Source organism: Coregonus lavaretus (assembly GCF_964263955.1).
Source record: "Coregonus lavaretus genome assembly, chromosome: 1".
In the NCBI taxonomy this organism is placed as follows: Eukaryota; Metazoa; Chordata; class Actinopteri; order Salmoniformes; family Salmonidae; genus Coregonus; species Coregonus lavaretus.
The window spans coordinates 5,102,490-5,110,032 of record NC_139988.1 but is presented as its reverse complement, the minus strand read 5'-3'; the positions used below and the strand labels follow the sequence as shown (position 1 = coordinate 5,110,032).

The following is a 7,543-nucleotide window of genomic DNA, read 5'->3' as shown; positions in this document are numbered from 1 at the left end:
CGGCACTGTGATGTTTATTTTATTTTACCTTTATTTAACTGGGCAAGTCAGTTAAGAACAAATTCTTATTTACAATGACGGCCTACACCGGCCAAACCCGGACGACGCTGGCCCAATTGTGCGCCGCCCTATGGGACTCCCAATCACGGCCGGTTGTGATACAGCCTGGAATCGAACCAGGGGGTCTGTATTGACGCCTCAAGCACTGAGATGCAGTGCCTTAGACCGCTGCGCCACTCGGGAGCCCGAGTGGGCGCGATCAGTGCGGCCAGTGTCAGAAAATGAGCGAGAGACCGGCTGCTCATTTGTCTGGAGAACAACATAAGTTTGGCCTTGAATGCTTTCACATTGGAATACAGTTAATGTGCAAAAACACATTTACATCGTTCAGATGCCCCAATATGTCCACACCAAAAGCAAAGTCGCCCAGCCAGTCTGTGTCTTTCAACTCTGAGAAGTCGTCAGCTTTACCAACCGTATCAAGGAACATACCTATCTCACCTCTCAGTTCCCACACATGGTCGAAATACTTTTCCCAGGCTTAGCCAGCGCACATTTGAATGGTACAAGTCTTGGTGCTCTGCCTCTGTGTCATTGAGCAGCTGAATGAACTGACGATGGTTAAGCCCCCTTGCCCATATAAAGTTGAAAAGTTTTACAACCACTTTGACAACATTTTCCAGCTTTAACACACTTTTACACAGGGATCTGTACACAATTCCCGGAAGCTGAAAATGTCCCAGTTCTTCCATGGCCTGCATACTCACCAGACATGTCACCCATTGAGCATATTTGGGATGCTCTGGATCGACGTGTACGACAGCGTGTACCAGTTCACGCCAATATCCAGCAACTTTGCACAGCCATTGAAGAGGAGTGGGACAACATTACACAGGCCACAATCAACAGCCTGATCAACTCTATGCGAAGGAGATGTGTCGCGCTGCATGAGGCAAATGGTGGTCACACCAGATACTAACTGGTTTTCTGATCCACACCCCTACCTTTTTTTTTTTTAAGGTATCTGTGACCAACCGATGCATATCCGTATTCCTAGTCATGTGAAATCCATAGATTAGGGCCTAATGAATTTATTTCAATTGACTGTTTTCCTTATATGACCTGTAACTCTGTAAAATCTTTGAAATTGTTACATGGTGCGTTTCATGTTTTTGTTCAGTTTATCTGTGCCATCATGGGCAGTGCCATTGTGGACTTTCTTGTGGCAAGTGTGCCATCTATCCATCTCTGGCTCCAAGGTGATTTTGAACATGGGAAGAAACAATTATTTAATTTACCTCTATCTCCTCTAGGGATTATCCAATCAATGAAGCATGACATAATGGATCTAGGTCTTCGTATTGTGATGACAACAGTCCATCTGAAAAGTCAGGTTTATTTTACTTCTTCGTTTACTACTATTTTATTTCAACTCTGAGTTCCGAAAAAACTATTAATTACATAATGGAATTGCTATGATACAGATTCGTCCATTTTGTGAAGGTGCCCTATTTGCCTACTTCCTCATTTGTGTAATGCATATTAATCATCTACTGAATATGGTCGTGTTCCCCTGCTCAGACTTTGCATGCATCAACCAATGGTTGCGTGCCACGTTATCGTCTGTGTCGTCGACTGACAGATTGCTATTACAGTTGATGTGGTTAGCTGATACTTAAATACCAGGCATCAGCAGCGTCTGAGCAGAGGAACGCGCACTATGACTTTTTAGGGAGCCTAATTAAACGATCGGATTGGAAATGTCACCACCTGTCTGACCTAAAGACTGATTTTACACAGGCAAGCTAATTGTTGTTTCACTAATTTATATTTTGACCAAGCAGAACAGCTCTTTTGCTAATCATTTGGGTTTTTCTATTTAGCTAATGCATTTGTTTTCAGGGAAAAATAAATGTCAATATAATTATACATTCATAAAACCTTTGCCTACTCTTTACCGCTATCTCTTCCTGTACCACCAGGTCTCCAGGTGTTATGGTGGAATCGTCATACTGGTGCAAATACCTGCAATACCTGATTATGTCCTACAGAGGTTTGGATTTCCAGTATCCAGAACTAGGGTTATACTGTCAGACAAGACCAACCCTACAGTGCACACCAGAGGCTGATGCCTTTAACCCATGTGAAGACATAGAAGGTAGAATCAAGAATTGCTTTGCTCAACTCTTTGGGTGCAGGGTTAAGAATACAAACTGGGAAAGGAAAACCCTCACTCACTGTGGTCTTTGGAAGTTTGAATGTTCTTTGTCAGCCATCAGAGGTCAAACAAACGGACATGTGACAGCGTTGAAAGAACAGTAGACCTGATGCACCCATATTCAGAGATGACATCACTGACATACTGTCTCATGTTATTTTACTATTGTTTTACTGTTATTTTACTATTGTTTTACTGTTATTTTACTATTGTTTTACTGTTATTTTAGAGAACGTATTGTTTATCTTTCTCACTTTTTATTAATTTAATTATGTTACACACCTTGAACTGCATCTTTTGTAAGAAATGTGTTGTTTGATTCAAGTTTGATTGATTGAGTTTGACTGCTTTTCCCTTGTTAATTCCAGATTTCAGTTTCCTCAGAGTCGCCATCTGGTTCATCAACATCCTGGCGATCGCCGGCAACCTGACGGTCCTCCTCATCTTCTTCTTCAGTCGCTGTAAACTCAACGTACCGCGCTTCCTTCTATCACCTGGCCTTCGCCGACTTCTGCATGATTGCTGCCGTCGACCTCCGCACCCGAGGCCACTACAGCGAGCATGCCATCGATTGGCAGACGGGGGCGGGTTGTAACGCGGCGGGCTTCCTGTCTGTGTTTGGCGGGGAGCTATTGGTGTATACGTTGTCGACTATCACTCTGGAGCGCTGGCATACGATACCTAATGCCTTGCAGCTGGAGAAGAGGCCTGGTGCATGCTGCTGGCATCATGGCTGGAGGGTGGTTGATCTGTCTGGGAATGGCCATGCTCCCCCTGGTGGGGGTCAGTAGCTACAGCAGGGTATGATATGATATACTGTATACTATAAAAACACACCAGAACTATGGACTGCCGAGCGTACCTAGTTCTTCTTACCAGAATATCGGCCGACACTTTCTGTTCATTTTCCAACGATTCTACATGTTGAATCCACGCAAATAGCCACCACTAGTCGCACCCAGGAGGTGGTCTCTATAAAACACCACAGCGACAGGAAGTGATGGCCGTCCATTGTTTTCGCTATAACACACCGCGGCGACGATGACCGTCCATCATTCTGGGTAGTTCTTTACTTTATTGTCCCAGAGGTGAAAATTGGTAAGGAGGGGAAAATTGTTTAAGACACTTTTTCTTCAATACTGCTGTATACATATAACACATATATACAATAATTAGCTGTATATTCCAGGTGAGCATGTGCCTTCCCACTCATCTGGCCCTTCATCTTCCTGCTCCTCCACTTCAACTTCCTGTTGGTCTGCGTCTGCTACATCCTCATCTGGCTGTACGGAACCCCCAGTTCCCCGGCCGCAGCGCAGACGCTAAGATCGCCAAGCGCATGGCTGTCCTAATTTTCACCTACCTCCTCTGCATGGCACCCATCTCATTCTTCGCTATATCCGAGGCCTTTAAGGTTCCGCTGATTACCGTCACCAACTCCAAGATACTCCTGGTGTCTGTTCTTTCCTGTGCCAACCCTTTCCTCTATGCCATCTTTACTAAGGCTTTCAGGAAGGATGCCTATCTGTTACTGAGTAACATGGGCTGCTGCGAGAGTAAAGCTAATATGTACCGGATGAAGGCGTATTGCTCGGAGAATGTGGTGAAGAGTAGTTCTGGTTCTTCTGGGAACAAGGGCACTCTGCGTTGTCCAACACTAAGGATGGACCCTCTGCCATCGCAGAGCCGACAGCTTAGGGCCTCTTTACACTACACTACTTTGATGACACAAACTAGGTCCAGGAGAGATTCTTCTGTAGTGTAAAGAGACGGATCTAGATTCAAATCTCTCTTTAAGAGATGTCTCCCACACTTCCTCCCGAGGTAGTGTGGGAGACATCTACACCACATACCCCCCTTTGAGTGGCAGAGTGGAAAGACATCGGCTCTCCCACACCACACGTCCCTGTAAGAATGACCTTAATACCAGTAGACAGCATTTTTGCTCTATTAGCCAAATTGAAAATTAAAGGCTTTTAAAATATCCACACATTTGTGAATCATTGCATTAACCAAGTGCCGCTCTGTCATTGCTTGTCCATATATATGTACTGTATATATTCTTAAATTCCATTCCTTACTAGATTTGTGTGTATTGGATATATGTTATGAAATTGTTAGATATTACTTGTTAGATATTACTGCACTGTCGGAGCTAGGAGCACAAGCATTTCGCTACACACGCAATAACATCTGATAAACACATGTATGTGACAAATAACATTTGATTTGATTTGAAGTGTGCAACACTGGCTTCGTTTAGACAGGCAGCCCAATGCTGATATTTTTTTCACTAATTGGTATTTTGACCAATCAGATCAGCTCTGAGAGAGCGCATGTGAAAAGATCTGATGTGATTGGTCAATCAGTGGAAAAATATCAGAATTGGACTGCCTGTCTAAACGAAGCCTACAGTGAGGGAAAAAAGTATTTGATCCCCTGCTGATTTTGTATGTTTGCCCACTGACAAAGCAATGATCAGTCTATAATTTTAATGGTAGGTTTATTTGAACAGTGAGAGACAGAATAACAACAAAAAAATCGCATGTCAAAAATGTTATAAATTGATTTGCATTTTAATGAGGGAAATAAGTATTCGACCCCCTCTCAATCAGAACGATTTCTGGCTCCCAGATGTATTTTATACAGGTAACAAGATGAGATTAGGAGCACACTCTTAAAGGGAGTGCTCCTAAACTCAGCTTGTTACCTGTATAAAAGACACCTGTCCACAGAAGCAATCAATCAATCAGATTCCAAACTCTCCACCATGGCCAAGACCAAAGAGCTCTCCAAGGATGTCAGGGACAAGATTGTAGACCTACACAAGGCTGGAATGGGCTACAAGACCATCGCCAAGCAGCTTGGTGAGAAGGTGACAACAGTTGGTGTGATTATTCGCAAAAGGAAGAAGAAACACAAAATAACTGTCAATCTCCCTTGGCCTGGGGCTCCATGCGAGATCTCACCTCGTGGAGTTGCAATGATCATGAGAACGGTGAGGAATCAGCCCAGAACTACACGGGAGGATCTTGTCAATGATCTCAAGGCAGCTGGGACCATAGTCACCAAGAAAACAATTGGTAACACACTACGCCGTGAAGGACTGAAATCCTGCAGCGCCCGCAAGTTCCCCCTGCTCAAGAAAGCACATATACAGTGCCGTCTGAAGTTTGCCAATGAACATCTGAATGATTCAGAGGAGAACTGGGTGAAAGTGTTGTGGTCAGATGAGACCAAAATCGAGCTCTTTGGCATCAACTCAACTCGCCGTGTTTGGAGGAGGAGGAATGCTGCCTATGACCCCAAGAACACCATCCCCACCATCAAACATGGAGGTGGAAACATTATGCTTTGGGGTGTGTTTTTCTGCTAAGGGGACAGGACAACTTCACCGCATCAAAGGGACGATGGACGGGGCCATATACCATCAAATCTTGTGTGAGAACCTCCTTCCCTCAGCTAGGGCATTGAAAATGGATCGTGGATGGGTATTCCAGCATGACAATGACCCAAAACACACGGCCAAGGCAACAAAGGAGTGGCTCAAGAAGAAGCACATTAAGGTCCTGGAGTGGCCTAGCCAGTCTCCAGACCTTAATCCCATAGAAAATCTGTGGAGGGAGCTGAAGGTTCGAGTTGCCAAACGTCAGCCTCGAAACCTTAACGACTTGGAGAAGATCTGCAAAGAGGAGTTGAACAAAATCCCTCCTGAGATGTGTGCAAACCTGGTGGCCAACTACAAGAAACGTCTGACCTCTGTGATTGCCAACAAGGGTTTTGCCACCAAGTACTAAGTCATGTTTTGCAGCGGGGTCAAATACTTATTTCCCTCATTAAAATGCAAATCATTTTTGACATGCGTTTTTCTGGATTTTTGTTGTTGTTATTCTGTCTCTCACTGTTCAAATAAACCTACAATTAAAATTATAGACTGATCATGTCTTTGTCATTGGGAAAACGTACAAAATCAGCAGGGGATCAAATAATTTTTTCACTCACTGTATGTGCAACATGGTTTAGATGAGAAGCTCTATAGTTTGAATTGCTATCCTTAATTTGTTTGTCTATATACTATGACAGGGTTTTTCTAACTTTTCTTGCCGGCGACCCAGGGACCCCCATCATATGTTAGCCCCACAAAAAAGTAATGTCTTGTCTTATCAGGTGAATGATAATTACAAGTAGAAGTAATCCATTTGAAAATGAATAGATCTGGTAGATGGTCCCCACAGTTCATTAGAAGAGGAAGTGTAAACTCCAACATTACTATTAGAAAGGTACAGCATCTTAGCGGAGGTGAAAACATTTTGCTGTTGTAAAGCTCATTTTCTCCAGTTCTACACATTTTTTCCATTGATTTTGACGTTTTAAAGCAAATTTCCTGCAATTCCTGCTTAAACATTATAACAAAATCAATGGACATGTGCCCATTATTTTCGATTCTCCCTGACTGTCTAGCTTTTATTTGATTGTTAGTTCTCAAAGATGGTATTATTAAAAATATATATTTCAATATCATTCCTGCATGCTTTCTATCTGGTTTTGGTCATTTAAGTTGACACTGAAACTGTTTTTCCATCCCGAAAATGATCACCCGCTTAAGAATTTTCTATACAGAAAAGCACTGTAATTAGCTCCAATTACTGTAATTTCCTCCATATTAAAGGAACAGTTTGAGATTTTGGCAATGAAGCCGTTTATCTACTTCCCCAGAGTCGGATGAACAGGAACAGCTAGCATGCTAACTGTTCCAGTAGACTTCCAGTCATTGCACTAACGCTAGTTAGCGTTGGCTCGTGAAACTACCTCTAACTTCCTTCATACTGGATGCAGAGACATAAAAATGGTGTTCACGATGGTATTATGTTGTAGCTATGTTCACAAAAAAAATCAATAAAAATTAAAAAATTAAAAAATAAACTGGGGCCACTGTACTATGGTATTTACGGTATGCTAATAGCTGCACTTACACATGAAGCAGGCATGTGACTTTGGCCACACCACATCTAAGGCAAGTGTAAACAGAAAAGTTGTAAATCTGATGTTGAAGAGAGATCTCACTAGACATATTTTACTTTAAAGAGCATGGAGATTAGTGGACAATCTGAAATGGCACCCTATTATAATAATAATAATAAGCCATTTAGCAGACGCTTTTATCCAAAGCGACTTACAGTCATGCGTGCATAATTTTTTTTTTTTTTTGTGTATGGGTGGTCCCGGGGATCGAACCCACTACCTTGGCGTACAAGCGCCGTGCTCTACCAGTTGAGCTACAGAGGACCTCTATTCCTTAGAGGCCAAATCTAATGCACTATGTTG

The 7,543-nt window shown here is 42.8% G+C and overlaps 1 pseudogene across 1 annotated transcript; it reads left to right on the top strand.

Moving 5' to 3' along the window:
* Nucleotides 1-2,040: 2,040 nt before the first annotated feature.
* Nucleotides 2,041-3,983, top strand: LOC311119751 (lutropin-choriogonadotropic hormone receptor-like; annotated as a pseudogene). Its single transcript has 3 exons — nt 2,041-2,158; nt 2,587-3,019; nt 3,408-3,983. The product of its transcript is annotated as a lutropin-choriogonadotropic hormone receptor-like (transcript).
* The last annotated feature ends 3,560 nt before the right edge of the window (nt 3,984-7,543 follow it).